The sequence below is a fragment of the Varanus komodoensis genome, unplaced genomic scaffold (genome assembly GCF_004798865.1).
Source record: "Varanus komodoensis strain SLA01 unplaced genomic scaffold, ASM479886v1 scaffold37, whole genome shotgun sequence".
Lineage (NCBI taxonomy): Eukaryota > Metazoa > Chordata > Lepidosauria > Squamata > Varanidae > Varanus > Varanus komodoensis.
In genome coordinates, this window is record NW_025335889.1 from 3,742,165 (window position 1) to 3,757,494 (window position 15,330).

Consider the following 15,330-nt stretch of genomic DNA (forward strand, 5'->3'; position numbering starts at 1 on the left):
TTGTAAGCTCCCTACGAGGCACTGGCTAGTGGTGAGGGCTGGATTACATGGACTTCCAGTTAGTCCAAGAAAGACACTTCCATGAGCAGCTAATTGGATACCAAGTGGAGAAGCTGGGAAGGAAAGGTCTGTCCCTTTGATTAAAAAGTGCAAACAGCTGTCTGGTACTTGTGCAACAGCTGCTGTGGGCCATCAAACAGCCAGTCTGTCAGAACTTGAGCTTCCTGCAGAGCATGCCCCTAAAGATGGAGGATGGGCCAGTGGTGAGGAGCAGGAATGCCCCTAGGCCAGAACCTAAGGGGTCCTGGAGCAAGGTCTCTTCCTCAAGGGTCTGCGTCTACTCACCAGAATCCTGTCTGTGTGACGGTGCAGAAAGATGGGTCCCCCCGCCCCTGGCAAAATTGCTCTGTGTCTGTGGGCCTGGTGATTTTTCAGGAGGGATTGCAGCTGCAGGGGAAGGGTTAGCCTGCCCCACATGCTGCAGCATATGCCCCCCACCCAACAAAATGCTTTTAAATCAACACTCTATGAATCCTTTGACATTCCATTTCGATCCAGCTGTTGGGCAGTGTATTCATCTATTTTCTGCAAGGAACCCAAGGTGGCTTACATAATCCTCCTCTTGATTTCACTTCACAACAACCCTGTAGTGTAGGTAAGGCTGCATAATGAGCTTTATGGCCAAGCGGGCACTAGAAATCTGATCTCCGGAGTTCCAGCCCAACATTTTAACTAGTGGCACTTGGTGAACGTGTGTGAATTGCCCTTGAGAAACTGTACCAGCTAACGTGTCGTGAGCCGAGCTTCCTCCTTTGAACAATCAGCAGCCACAGACCGTTTTCCTTGCACAATTTCTTTATTGCTGCCAAGTACAAACCACCAGAATGGATCTCTGAGCATGCCGAGAGTGGCTTTTTGGAACCCATTCTAGCATTTACTTCCAGGAACTCTTCCCGTGAATATGCCTGGGCCCCATCCCCTTGGGAAGAGCTTTCTGTAAGCAAGCTTACCTCCTCTCCATGCACTGCTCATTCAATTGGGCCTCCCGTCTCTGTGGACACCTTGGCACAGAGTCAAGAGCAGGGGGCGGTTTGGTCTACATTTAAGAATTTCTAATCTTCAGAGACCCCTCCCACTGGCTGTGCATCTTGGTCGTTCCCAGGGACTGCCTGGCTCAGCAAAGGGTCTGTCCTTGACATAATCACCTCAGCCGGCTGCGTCGCGGAATGCTGGCCTTGCCCATCCTCCCCAGTCTCACTGGAATATGTTTCAGTTTCCAATTCCAAATTGTCTGGAATGCAGCCAGCAGCCCATGGGAATGATTGCCCAAGAACACCATCATTCTCACTTCCGACATAAGAGATTGCCCACTGGGGCTGGAACTCCAAATATTTATTCAGAGCCCTGAATTTTCAAGATTTCTGTCTTGATCACTACCTGTTCTCCATGGGCACTGTCTGAAATAAAGGTGCAGTGCTCTGATGAATCCTTGCATCTCATCCCTCTGGATTTGCTGGCCTTTGGCTCACTGTCCTGCTCCCCCACCCCACCCCAAATCCTTCTGCTGGATTATATTTTCTGAAACCAGATCCCTCTTGTCCATACTATTTTTTTTTACAGACATGGGTATCCTTAGGAGAAAGGCTCTTTTAAAGAGTCCCTCTCTTTCGCTTTAGAGGATATGCAAATTAGCATATGCAAATCAGCACATACACATTTGTATAGTTTTTTTCCTGTGGGCCTGAGCACTGGAGATCTTTGGTACTCTCCCACACATTTCTTCATACCATTGCAACTGACTTATAACTGAAGAGCAGCTACTGATCTGAGATTATCTGCGGCACAGGGCACATTCAGTAGAGAATGCTTTTTATTTAAGCTGATTTGGATGATAAAATGGTTGGCTTTGATTTTTATGAAATTGAAAGAAATTCTAGTGATGGCTAAAGTTTCAGATACAAACCTAGAAAAATGTTATTTGTTTGGTGGGCCTAGTCCCAAATGCATAGTTAACCATCTGCATCCTGCATTCAGACTGCAACTCCCACCATCCTCAGTCAGCAAGGCCATAATATAAACTTGAGCAGGGCAGGGGAGAGGTGTAGTCCAGCACATCTGAAATGCAGCCAACTGGGGGGGAGCTATTTTGCAGGGAAACTACTCTCTGGACCGGTAAAGGAAGCCTTTGGAACAGAATCATAGATACTGATATTCACAGGTCCTCAAAACTGTTCCAAAAATGCCCTCCTCTCCTTTCAGCTTCCCCCTTGTCTCTTTCCCAGATTGCTTCTCCCCACAACCTCCACTTTCACCTCACTGGATAGTCCAGTGTCAGTCCTATAACGAATAGACCTATTGAAATGATTGAGACAGCTTCATTTATCTCAGTGCTTCAACTCCAGAATTAACATTAGCTGTAACTCACTGCTCCCCAGCCTGGCTTCATTCTCCAAATCTTACCACTCTGGCTTGGCATGCTTGGGGCCTTCTAAGTGCCAGCATTTGAGCAGTATCTCTGCATATGAACGGTCAGCTGCCATGTCACCCCACGGAGAAAATGGCACCCTTCACCCACCTTCTGCACAGAAAACCTGAAGCTGGGGCTGGGTGTGTCCTGGCAGGTAACCGGCATGGAGTCAGGAGGATGGAGGAGCAGAGGCAGGGCATAACACAGCAGCCAGACATGCTGCTTCCCGGAGTGGCGTTGACACACCACTTAGCACAGCCAATGTCAACAGGAGACCTGAGGGAACGAGGCAAAACCAAACACATTGGCACTCCTCGGAACAAGAGTCATAAAACCTGCGCAAACCTGAACAAGTGGCACAACAGCCTTTTTATACTGTCTGAATCAATAACTGGGTCTTGCTGAGAGTGTTTGCTGACACATAAGTGACACGCATCACATATTGGTTTGCCAGGTTGATGGCTGAAAGCCCCACACTCCTAATGGAGAGCATTGGCCTGGCCTCCTTCCTCCCAGGGCCTGGTTTCCATGCGCCACTCATTCGCCACCAATCTCTGCTCAAAATCTTTTCAAAACATTACTTCCACAACCGGAAATGTGTGAGTGCATGTAGACACAAGTGCGCCACATGTCAAGCTAGGTGTGTCTGTCATTACTATGCAGAGCAAATATCATATCCCCTGGCTTGGGTCAGGGCGGACTTTGTTCAAACGGAAGAATAGATCCAAATAGCTGACTGGGGCATGCTGGGAGTTGTACAACATTTATCCCTGTCTAAACATGCTGAGGATTGTTCCCCAGGACCCCGTTTTTTGTCTGCTTTTGAAGCTAGCTTTCCTGGAGTTGCTGCCCCCAGATATGTTGGACTACATTTTTTATCATTACCCCAGGCATTGGTCATACCAGTTGGAGAGAGTGGAAGTTGTCGTCCTGTTTGTTGGAAGGGAAGCAGACTGGGAAAGAGTACTGTTAAACTGTGTTCATTGAGTTTCAGGGAGCATAGATAGAATGGCTGCTAGGACATAGTGGTATGCAAAGATTACATACAGATTCTGCAGAAAGGAAAGCCCATTTCTGGTGGGCCCACAAAAGTGTGCAGCTTGTTAGCATATACCTTTGTGTTGCATAATGTATTTTTTCTGTTAGCTGGAAGAAGGCCAAGGTTACGGAAAACACAAAAGTCTCAGCTCTTGTGCAGTGAGCCTACTATACAGACTGTTTAATCAGTGGTTGATCCTGCCCATTTTTGAATCCAAAACATGGAATTATGGTTTGAGTGTACACATCATGTTTTGCTCAGTTATCTCAAATGATCAAAGACATAGTGCTTCATGGAATAAAAAAGCAGAATCTACTCCACAGGTACATTAATCTGAAGCTTCACTTCACTTGACCAACAATCCTTTACAGAGTGCAATTCTGTTTTTGTCTACTGAGAAGGCAGCTGTGTTGTGGGGTTTCCTCCTGGGTGAGTGGATAGAAGACGGCAGCCTCAGCTAAAGAAAAAACACACAATAGGTTCTTTGCAAGGAAGAGCTATTCCAACAGTTAGAAAAAGCAAAAAGAGCTAGTATTTACAATAAACACACACAGAAAATATACAGAGGCACCTGTTTTCAGAGGAGGAGTTGGACATAGGGGGTTGCAGGTGAATTATGATGATCATCATGTTGAATGGGGGTCAGGAGGCTGCACCGCTTCTTGCTACTGACAGTGCCAATGTAGGCTACAGTGCCATTACGCATTCATTAAACTTGGCCCTAACTGGGAAAACGTTCTGTTGACCTTGGCCTGGTTACTTTCTCTTTCTTTCTTAGCACACAACCTAAGTGGAGAATTTAAAATGCAAAGGAGTTTTCACCAGGGTGATCTTCATACCAAACCTGGACTTTACTGTTTCTCTGTATGATGCATTTATTGTGCTTCCATGATTCTGCACCCACAGTAGCTCGTGGGTGCTTTGTGTGATGTTCTCATCCATCAAGTTCCCTCTTCTGCTTTCTCAACTGTTCTGTTTTTGTTTTGGAACAAGGATAGTGAGCTACTGAAGGATTAGCATGCTATAAAATGCTGCAAAATGTTCTGTATGTTTATAAGCCCTGAGTGGCACCTAGTGGTTGTGTAATGGAACATGTAGAAATGCAGATTGTGGGAACCCTGGGAAGAAATATGCCTCAGTCCTGTAAAGAATCTGGAAATACTGCACATTAAAAATAATGCGTGCAACCATATGCTCACTTCCCTTATTGAACTTAGTGGGCCTTACCTTTGCAGAAGCATGCATAGGAATTGCAGTGTTTGACTGTAACCCTGCACATAGTTACCTGGAAGTAACCATGGAACTCAGTGGGGTTATCTCTGAGTAGAGAGGCATTGGGTCATGCTGGTATTTTCTTAAATGTAAGAATTATTGTTTCATTGCAATCTAGTTTTTAGATTCCTCCCTGGATGAAACAAAATCTATCCATTTCCAGTCACCAGTAGTCCCAACTCATACTAGTTCAGGATGCTGGGAATTGTAGTTCAATACATCTGAATGGCAGATATACTGGTTCAGGGTGCTGGGAATTGTAGTTCAATACGCTGATATACTGGTTCAGGATGCTAGGAATTGGAGATCAATACATCTGAATGGCAGATATAATAGATGGGGAAAGTTGTCATAGCCTGTGCTTCTTCAGAGCACAACGCTTGCGTTTACTTGGGTCTGCAGTGGTGAAGCACATGATACCTGCTGGCCCAGCTACAAAGAGGTGCTTGGATAGGTGGCACATCTAACACTGCATTCTAGCAAGCAGCTTCCTAGTAGGTGAAAAGAGAACTGTCTTATCTCCTGTCAGTATTATTTATTTCAACCAAAAAGAGAAGTACTGATGCTGGGTCACAAGTCAAACACTTCCCATTGTCAAAAAGCATTTGAGACAGTAAAGCTGCTGCACTCATGTATGATGCAGCTGCCGTGTACCCTGGGAAACTCTGGATACGGAGAGAGGGCTTCCACCTTCCATAAATGCAGGCAAGGTTGCCACCTGGCTGATTTTATACCAGCCCATCCTTTAAACAAACAAAGCAGCCAAACCAATTAGACCATGTTCCCAAGTGATGCTTAATCCCCCCCTCCCTAGTATTTCCCATATATGTATTTATTTAAGACCTGCATTGGACTTGCATTCAAGTATCTGAAAAACTGTATTCTCCCATGTGCACCAGCCTGTATACTGCAACTGGCAATCAAATCTCCATTATGGTTGCTCCTGCCATCAAAGATTATGTGGATGGCTACCTTGAGCAGGGCCTCTTCAGTTTTGGTGCCCTGATTGTGGAATGCTTTTCCCAAGCATATTCACCTGATAGCTGTACTCTTCTCTTCTAGACACCACAGGAAACCTGTTTTGCTCATTTAAGGTGTGTATCCTATATACCAGTAGCCTCCGGTAGCCTCTGGGTGCATTGGACTACAAGTTCCCCCATAGGAGGATGCTGAGGGTTGTAGTGCAACCCAGCTGGAGGGCACCCGTTTGAAAAAGGGTGATATACACACTCAGTAGTAACCACTGAATTCCTTTCGCCTGACTTCTGGATATACATGTAAATGATTGCACTTTACAGCTGTTAATTCTAGGGAGCTAGGCATCTGTTCAGTGATTTGGGTTGTTTTTGTTTTAATTTGCATTTCTGGTATTTTAATGTAGGCTTATTCCTAGTTATATATTTTATTTTTTGTTGAACTTCAGTTTGATGGGAAATAAGGTTAGGTCAGGAATGGTGCACCTAGTGATACTGGAGAAATCAGCAGCCCATTCAAATGAGCTCCAATTTATGTGACTTTGACCTGTGGATTCCACAGCAGACTGTCTTTTCCCAAGTCATGCAGATTCTACAGAGTTTTGAACCAGATTTTCACTTTGAGGAAAGGTTCACAAACACACTAATCCACAATAATGCAAGTAGAACAAAAGTTTGGTTTAAACACACTTGCACACACATTTATACTTCCATCAAAAGAATTCATGCCGGGAACAAAAGAAGCTTGACAATCCAGGATTTAATGAATCTAAACATCCCTACGGGTTTCTCCACTCACTCACCTTTCTCTCATGCTGAGCTATGCAGCCCTGCTCTCATCTTCAATCAGTACTCTCTCTGCATGGGGAAAGATAAGATATGATATCAAGGAAGTTTACCAGGTCTTGCTATCTCAAAGTTAGAAATCATAAGCATCCCCACCACCTCTAAAAGCAAACCTGGGTGGTGCAGGCCAACAGAAACTAACATGGAGCCACTATGAAACTAGAGGAAGATATCAGCAGACTCCACAGCTTGCAGAAATTAAAGGAAAAAAGAAGAATAACCCAAAGGGGCAAAAGGAAAAAATGTGAAAAACAAAATGAAAGCTGAGCATGCTAAATAGCCATGGAATGTTAAATGTCAGTTGGAAAGAGAAAACTGGTTGAGTGGGAATAATGGAGTCCCCTACTTGGAGGGAATGACTGTCTTGAATCAGGAAGAGTCCTATGAGGAAGGGGAATATAGGGCAACATTTTGTTGCAGGTCCTAATTGTGGAGGTGGTGAAGGGACACTGGATAAGGTAGCATTTATTAGTTCAACATGTTCAAGAGTGATTCTTCACATTCTTAACTCTACTAGATCCTCAGATTATTTTACATTAATGCATCGGCTTTTAGAATTGATCCTTACATGACTAGCTTCCTGGCAGCCACATGCAGCTCCCAAACTAAGGCTTGGCCACTACTGTGTGTTCCTTCCTGGACCATGCAATTGTCTTTGAAATCAAATGTAAGCCTGGGATCAGCTTTAATGTTTTCCTTTTCCCAGAAAAGAGGCATGTGATGAAAGCCCTTTACCAACAACAGCTTATTCAGTGATGCCTTGCCTTGCTGCCGTCATCTCCAGCTCACTGGAACTGATTCAGCAAAAGACAAACTACCCTATGCTGTCTTGTCTACAAAGGTTGTCCTTACATATAAAAACTGCTCCTTCAGCCCAGCAACACACATCCTGTGCAAGAAAAGAGTTGTATCAGTCAAGCTCTGTTCTTTCTCCAGCTGGGTTCCATCCAGTCAAGAAGAGCTGCCAGGTAGAAATCACAACCATGTTTTGGCCCCAGAAGGCAAGAAAGATCAGCAGAGGACATAGCTCCCCAGTCGACCAAGATACAGAAGGGCAACCGGCCCTTTTAGGCTTTGCCTTGTGCAGTTTGCTGTCCTAGATAGCCACCTAGTGGTAAAGCGATCTCTGAGTGTTGTTTTGTGCAAGCTTACAAACACAGTTCAACCAAAGCCTTCCACCTTGAAAGAAACAATATCACATCCATGTCAGTTCTCCAACACAGTGGATCAAGTACACACAACTAATAATTGTTTGGAGTTGTGGTTTGACTTGGAGCTGATCGACATGTTACAGCTGCTATGAGGAAGCAATCCAAAAAGGTAGCCTTGTGGCAAGTGCTTCCCGTATGCACACACACACATCCTGACACATGCACAAACCCTTCCCATGGGTCAGTGTCGCAGCAGTGGCTGACTTTCCTCACCAGCAGCTGTGTGATGCATGGCTACTGTATCTCCTGGTAAGGGTGTGTCACACTGTGGCTGGCGTCAGGGCAGGGAGACGGGGCGTAATGCTCAAAGGAACAATAGCATTCTGTTTAGTGCATCACAATACTAAGCCACTTTGCTGGATTGCTGCAAGTTCGAATGCCATGGCAGGGCGATCAGCAAACAGCCCTCCAGAAGTTTTGGCCAGCGAACTAAGGGAGCTATAAGCCAAAATGTTTGCAGGGACCCCTCTGCTGCAGAAGTGTTATGCATTTATTTTGCTGAATACATTCCTGATTAGCCACACTCCACACACACACGCGCGCGCGCGCGCGCGCGATATGCAGGAACATGTGCATATTCAGGGGTAGCTCTCATATGGAAGAGTGGCCAAAGGGGCACAGGGCAGTCATGGGACACCATCATTCAAGGAGACCTCTAGGCTACCTTATGAAACCTGTTCCTGCATACAGCAGAACTCCTTAAAGCCTGTAACGCCACTGTACGGACTCCAGCTTCCAATCAAATCTCATTGTGACCGGCATTAAGGGGATTAGTTTTGCCCTGCAGTCCACACTCTGACTAGCTGCTCTTTTGCTTAGTCAGACTGAACATGGCTCCTTGCTCACTACCTCTGTGCTGCTGGCCGGGCAGGGGTCCCCATCTGAGGGTGGCCATCCTCTAGCTCTTTTCCGGGCAACCAGCAGGTACACCTGGAACATGAATGGCTATGGTTTGCTTCAGGAAACATCAGGTACTGGGTCCTAGGACGTTAATTTTGGCCATCAGCCTGTTTGGGGAGGAAAAAAGTCTTTGTGCTTTTGAGTTTTGCTGAAGTTTAATCAAGTGAGTTGAATAAATGGCTGCCTTACACTTAACTGAAGCAGACTGTGAAGCCACTAAATGCTGGCTGCATTTGAAATAAGTAAAATCCTTTGCTGGTTAGAATCTGTATCTGGTTTTAAATTAGTTCTCCTCCATCTGTATGAACAACATTCATCCATGCACCAAGATATTTGTGAGAAGGACTCCAAGGCACTTTTAGTGAAGGGTTAAGGGGGAAAAATCCTTCAGCAACCCTGCCCCCTCCCCCCCAAAAAAGTCCAACCCCCCCAAACTGGGAGGTCAGCACCCAGTCTCAGTGGCTTTTGAAAACATATTAACCACTCTAATTTCCTTGAAGAAAGAGCCATGCATGAGGCTATTTTGTGAGGTTAAGCACTATGGTTTTCCAACCTGATTAGCCAGGAAGTTTTCTGTGTTTGTTTATTGTCTGCTAATTTCTGGGCAAATATTCTCTGAAACCAGCATATCACAATAATCCCATGTTTGGCCTTCAGATTCTTCCCAATGTTTAAGGTTCCTGGAACTGTGGGGAAGCAGCATTTCATTTCCTCCCCCTGCCACCCTTGCTCTGTCCTTCAGAACCCCCGCTCAGTGAAAGCAGCATCCGATCCTTGTCCTAAAAGGGCGATCCTATGCATAATTAGACAGGAAAAAGTCCTATGGCTCTCAGCATGCTCCAGTCATGCACAGGATTGCACCTTAAGCTACCATTGTTTTTAACTGCAGAATTCTTGACTTTTTAGCAAACCTCCATGAATTGCAACAAGGGACAAAACTACTGGACATCTTCTGTTAGGTTACAGTCCAAGGGTAGCTACTAGACCAGGACTTTAATGAAAAGCTGCCAAGATAATTGATGAGTCTCTGGGACAAGATGTCTTCCCTGTCCAGACATCCCAAGCCTAATCTCCACCCCCAAACCAGTGTTGCTATCTGATTAATTAAGCAGCACCCTTTGGTCCGTGACTTCTTGTTAATGTCTCACTGCCTTTCAGCCACACAGCAGAGCACAATCTAAACTAAGAGCCAGTGTGGTGTAGTGGTTAAGAGCATGGGACTGGGACTCAGACAATCTGGGTTCTAGTCCCTGCTCAGCCATGGAGCCAACTGGGTGACTTTGGGCCAGTCATAGACTCTCAGCCCAACCTACCTCACAGGGTTGTTGTTGTGGGGATAAGATGGAGAAAGAGATGTAAGCTGCCTTGAGCCCTTTGTAGGAAAAAGGCAGGATATAAATAAATAAATAAATAAATAAATACAATAAATAAACTGCAGGAAACATCCGTAGCTTAATCAAGTGATGGTCTTCTGTTGAGATCCAGGATCCATATCCCCTGTGTCTGTACCTTGAATGTGACTATGAGGACTCCATGGTCACACTGGCTCAGTAAGTGCCAAACCTATGGAGCATGAGGATTTGATTCATTATTAACATGCTATCTACTGAAGAAGCCAGGGTCTAACACATCTCCAACACATCTCTACTCATTTAGAATAATTATATGGTATAGCCCTTTCTGGATTGTGCCACTTCAGGCTACATTTTTAAAGGTTCTCTTGTGTTAGGGTTTATTAAGGAAAGTTTCTTGCACTTAGGGCACAATCCTGTACATTATCTAGAAAAAGAAAGTCCCATCACTGCCAGCACTCCCAAGGCAGCATGACTGGCCTGGACATACCTAAACATGCACAGGATTGCACCCTTAGGAAATCGACGCATTAGGGGAATATATTCTAACCTAGCCTGATGTGCTGGTGTTTGATGTACATGGAAGGCTTCTTTTACATGATGAAGAATTCAGAAATAGGCAGCTCACTGCCTGCCACTGAAATAGTATCATCTGAACAGGGTATACCATGCTATTAGACTAATGTACACTTCATATCCTAGAATGGACAATCCCTAAGTTGTTTCACTCTCCCTCTCTTTCTTGGAATTGCAATACTTGTTGACCTCATACAACCTAAATTTAAATCTTGGCCCTCTTTTGACTGTTATAGCATAGCCCTACATTGAGTTACAGGACTGTAAAATTTATAACAAGCCTTGATTTCCTTCCTGTCGTATGGTAATGTGCCTGGTATCTGAAAGAACAGGGAGGAATGATCCAATAGCTGGGGGGATAACTTGGACCAGAAGATCATGTGATCATTCTAAAGTGTGATCCTATTCAGATTCTGGATGGGCTTGGCCTGCATAGGTTCCCAGATGAGATGTGTTTCAACTCCTTTGGGGTGGGGTGGCCACGGATGGCTATTCTTTGCCTACCATTCTCTGCTAAAAAATCTCTGATAGTTTGGAATGGCCAAATGCTGTCGAATAGGTCCCAAATGTCAAAAGGTCATTTCAGAATTCATTTCAGTAAGTTGTTCTTTTTCTGTCTTCTTACCCGCATTTACCCAAAATTGTGCTAGGAGGTAGGTTGCTGTTATTGCTGTATACCTCGTGCTTCTGTTCAACTTTAATTCCATCCATATCTCCCCACCTCAACTGTCACCCCCAATACGCCATGGTTCCATTGCCTTCAACATTTCATAGATCCTGGAAAGCACTGAGCGTAGGAACTTGTGAGGACATAAAGATGAGGAAGTGTGTGGGGAAGTGGGTTAACATTTTTTTGTTTAATTTACAGACTAAGACATTTGTGCATCCAGGGGTGGTTCCCTGAGTATACAGAAGCCAACTAAATGGCATCCAATAATCTGTGTATCCACGGTGTACATGGATGATGAACACAACAAAGGATTCTTTCTAAAAGAGCATTAGGTAACACCTGTATGACCATGCTCTTTACCAACATTTCCTTTTCGTACCAGTTAATTGTCATGATGCTCCATATTGCATCATGACAGTGTGGCGTAGTGGTTAAGAGCGTGGGACTGGGACTCAGACGATCTGGGTTCTAGTCCCCACTCAGCCATGGCGCCAACTGGGTGACTTTGGGCCAGTCACAGACTCTCAGCCCCACCTACCTCACAGGGTTGTTGTTGTGGGGATAAGATGGAGGAGGAGAATGATGTAAGCTGCCTTGAGCCCTTTGTAGGAAAAAGGCAGGATATAAATCAAAAATAAATAAAAATAAATATTTGGAAAATTGTAATTTGGTAAAGATGCTGCAGCTGTAAGATTCACAGCTCTATTCCCACAGTTAACTTCCCTGGCTATGGGGATGGATATTCAACCAGTTTCGATTTATAATGTGTCCACACAATTTCATCCCACAGAATACACATGATATAGATGTCAGTCATTTTGCAATCACTTTGGCTGAAAAGTGTCACAGCTATCCAAGTAAGAGATTGATTTCCCATCTTTGCTGTGGCTCCTAATGTTCCAGGGCTTAGCACTTCACAGAAAGCAAACAAGAGCTGGAATTCTAAAAGAGGGAAGAGTTGGTAGAAAAAAACAGCATTTGGAGTCATGCATAAGATGAGAAACCATGGTCTGCATTCACTTCATAGTGCTGATTTGTCAGATTCTTGGCACTCTCATAGAGGGAATTCATGATGATTGAATTTCTGCAGTAATTGTGAAGCAGATGCAAAATGCACGAGTCACGAGAGGCAGCAGGTGGGTCGGGAGGGCACAGAGAGATGGTTTGGAAGTGAAATGGGATGCCCCTTCCACAACTGCTTTGCAGCTTGAGCATGTTGAAAGAAGGAATGTCTGGTATTTCATATGGCACTCCCACATAATGACAAGGGAAACTCATGTTCTCCCATTGAATTAAGGCCAGACTACTTGTTACCTTCAGTGTATGTTCTCTGCATGCATCTTGTTCAGGGCACGCACAAGTAGCATCATTCTATTCATCATTTTTCTGCCTGCCACAAGCAGCAGTCAATGAAATGGAGAGGGGTGCACAGGCAGAGAATGTGGGACCTGATATGGTCACTTCACATGACAAAGCTGCTTTTACTCAGCTTTACCAAGGCATGAAGAGAGATGCGGATCTGCAACTGCCATGCATTTAAGGGAGCCCCTAGCTTGGCCTTCAGTATCTCTTCCTAAGTCATGTAAACAACCTAAATCTGCCAAAGTATACACGGCAAAACAAAGACAGAGGTTGCCTGCAGCAGAGAGTTAGATCTGTTTTAAACCTATTCATATCAATGGATGGAAGAGCAACTAATTCTTTGTTGGATCGTAGCTGTCAATTATGGTTTCTGCTCTCACTTCAGAGCAAGCACGTCTGAGCAAAATAGAGGACATGAGTGCAAGAACCCCTTGGGATGAAAGCCAGGGCAATATGGAGTGTGGCCTCCACTGGCACTCACCACAAGGGGTGAAACACAAAAATGTTGTCTACACGATGGGCATACCCTAGTTCTGCGCCTGGGTCAGGCCTCAGCCTAGCAGCAGAAGGGACCAGTTTTGTCACAAGCATTGTTGATCTGGCCAAAGACAACCTGGCAAGCTCATCTGATGAGACGCCTGTCCCAGACTAAGGAACTGGATCTGAGGGTTTTATAAGTGCAGGTGCTTCTCCCGTGAGCTTTGGGACTAGCTGACTGTATTCAGGCTAGAGCCTGCTGACAATTTGCAGAGCCTCTGAGGAGATCCTCCTCTCCATCTTCCTGCCATGAGAGGAATGTTTGCTGAGGACAGTAGAAAAAATCTTCTCAGGACCTCTTTTCTGAGGGGGCTTGTTGGGCCCTCCCTCCTGTCCTTCTGCCAGCAGGCAATTACAGACAGGTCTTTGGCATATAAACTGTTCTGTTGCTGGAGGGGATTTAAATTACTTGGTGCTGCTTCTTTCTTGTCCTGCTGTATTTTAATTCAGTTGTTTTCATGCTATATTTGAATTCAGATTTTGTTTTTACTCTCTGTATTATTGTTAGCCCCTTGAGCTCTGAATTTGGGTGGTAAGGTAGGATATGAATCAGAGAAATAAACTGTGCTTGGTACTGAGAGAGTAATCTGCTTGGTTTGCTGAGGAATAAGACCAACGCAGGGCCTTATAGCAGGTTACAGACTGGTATAAATTGGAAGGGCTAAGAGCTTGCCTCTCCCTTTCCTGTTGGATGCTTCTCCACAAGACCCCAGCTAATGCAGCTCATCCATGCTGAATGCATTATACATGAAAACATTGAAATAAAGTGAGTCAGAATGGGTCTCCTGGGCCGTCTAGTCTGACCCCCAGCTCCAGGCAGCTCTGCTCATGTAATTCCCAACATAGGGTTGTCCAATCTTTCCTTGAACACCCTCCCTGATGGGGCCTCAACCAACTCCCAAGCTCTCAAACAGTTAGGTTTAAGACCCCACAGGCTTGACAATACAAATATATTAAAACAAAATCTTCACAAGATAGCAGGGATGTGTGCAGATACTGTACGCATTACCATCGCAAACAATAGCAAATAATAGTTTATGACTTTTGTACAAACAGGTTGGCCATTAACGCATCACCCAAAAAGAGGAAATGTACCACCCCTTCCTACAAAATAAGGAATAAGTTTTGTATAAATGAAAATAAATGAAATTTTTGCATAAAATTGTATGTGACGATTTATATCTATAGATGCAAGTTTCTGAATAAAAAGCATGATTTAAATAGAATACGCAATATATCTCAGCATATTGGGGGAAAGTGCGAGCGGATGACTGTTGTGCCTACTAAGTCTGCTGACCAACTGATAACTGGGCAGGCATCTGCAAGACCTCTGGGCTCTCACTTCTACAGGTTTTCTTTAAAGTGGATTTGGACTGGACAGCCCTTCAAATGGAGGAGCTTTCAGATAGAGGACTGTCCCCTGTAAAGTAGGAAATATAGTTGCCTTGCGTGCCAATAGTTGCTTGAAAAACATTGTGGGTGTTGTTTCTTGGGCCTTGGCCAACTGTTAGATGCACCACACACACACACACACGCACACACTCAGCCTAGTGCAACCTTTGTTTTCTGAGCTTTTGCAGACATTGGCTGAAGTGAAATGCTATGCATAAAGCAAGAATCACAGGCTCCATCAGGAAGGGAACTTGTCACATGCAAGTCTGTTTGCTATAGTGCGACACCCCCAATGGGTGTGTTAAGAGCCTCTCATTCTGATTCATTGCCTATACTTTCTGGAAGCAGCATAAACAGGACTCATAATGGGTATACAGAAGGGAAATCTTCAGCAGGTGCAGCTTTTCCTTCTGGTGGGAAGGAAGCTGTACGACATATGAAAAATGTTTACATAGCATTCTTATCTGAGCCTTTCAGCATATCTAGGGGCCATTCTGATACCCGGCTTGGGTAACCTCCATGCTCTAGACCAGTGATGGTGAACTTTTTATAGAGCAAGTGCCCAAACTGCAACCCAAAACCCACTTATTTATTTATCAACACTGGAATAAAACCTGAATACTGAGGTTTTAGTTTAGAAAAAACAGCTCACAGACAGTCCAAGCAAATCTCTCTCTCTCTCTCATTCTCTCTCTCTCTCTCTCTCTCTCTCTCTCTCTCTCTCTCTCTCAC

General features: G+C 44.7%; 1 long non-coding RNA gene across 1 annotated transcript in view; it reads right to left on the bottom strand.

Annotated features, from left to right (window-relative positions):
* Positions 1-3,716: 3,716 nt before the first annotated feature.
* Positions 3,717-15,330, bottom strand: part of LOC123028514 — an 18,802-nt gene continuing 7,188 nt past the window's right edge. The window contains exons 2-3 of the long non-coding RNA XR_006415696.1: positions 6,556-6,610; positions 3,717-3,931 (exon numbers count right to left, since the gene is read on the bottom strand). This is a non-coding gene — a long non-coding RNA (uncharacterized LOC123028514). The remainder of the gene's footprint in view (positions 3,932-6,555; positions 6,611-15,330) is intronic.